The following is a 1,252-nucleotide window of genomic DNA, read 5'->3' as shown; positions in this document are numbered from 1 at the left end:
ACACACACACACACATGCACAAAAACACACATGCACAAACACAAAAATGCACACATACACACACTTGTTTACTTGTTTGTTTACTTGTGTGACATCACTGCACAAGGGAAATTCCCATACGCGCTCCGTCCCCTGAAGAAGCACATCTCGAAGTGTGTATTATAGATGCTGACGTTTCCAAGCAATGGTTGATTCCATAGCCTTCTGCTCATTCCACAAAGTCTTGAACTTCTGCAGGCGCCCCATACACACACACACACACACACACATACACACACACATACACACACACACACACACACACAAACACACACACACACAAGAGCACAAACGCATACACACATACACTACACACACACATAGACACACGCACCAACACAACCAGCTACATGCAAACACACCCACCCATCTCCTACCCCCACAAACACCCACAAACAGACACATACACAGACTCGCAAACACACACAGGCGCTCAAACACACACATACATACACACACGCACACAAACACAACCACACGCACACACATATACACACACACGCGCGCACACACAAACTGGAAGACTCTGGATCCAGCAGCAATCAATTATGAAGGCCAAATTTAAGTGTTAGAACGATCTTGCACCATCATATTATTATCTTTCTAATCTGCTACGTGAGTATATTCATATCTCGAAATGTACGATTCATAATATTATATATTTCTAAAAAGACCAACTCAAGATGGTACCTCTAAACTATTTTACAAATGGAGCAAGAGCTATTTAGACAGCTGCTCTCTTGGTGACGAATCCCCTCCCACTGCAATACGAGAGGCATCTACTTTGACCGTATTTATATCTGGTCTAGAACATATTATTATATTTAAATCCCGTTTCAATAACTAGATCATCTAGTTCGATTCTCCTTCAAACACTAAGTGAGATAAGTAAAGCAGTGATTGCTTTTTTGTGTATGTGTTCTTCGTCAGATTAGCAGGGCATATTATGTGTTTGAAAGAATTGCAGTACGTTGAACGGATCAGTTTGCATGAAACGATGGCTTAATCTTATGTTTTTGGGAAGCTCCAAGAGCTACCATGGAGTAGGTGCTATAGAATTAAAGATCTTTATTATCATTATTTATTATTAGATTTGCTGGAAGAAAAAAAACCCATTCGAGGTTGTTCTCAATGTAACGGGAATTTATAACTTTATGATGTACAATATGTATATTTAAACACACATACTCTCTCTCTCTCTCTCTCTCTCTCT

This window comes from Aplysia californica, unplaced genomic scaffold, assembly GCF_000002075.1.
Source record: "Aplysia californica isolate F4 #8 unplaced genomic scaffold, AplCal3.0 scaffold00398, whole genome shotgun sequence".
NCBI lineage: Eukaryota > Metazoa > Mollusca > Gastropoda > Aplysiida > Aplysiidae > Aplysia > Aplysia californica.
This window is presented reverse-complemented; position numbering follows the sequence as displayed.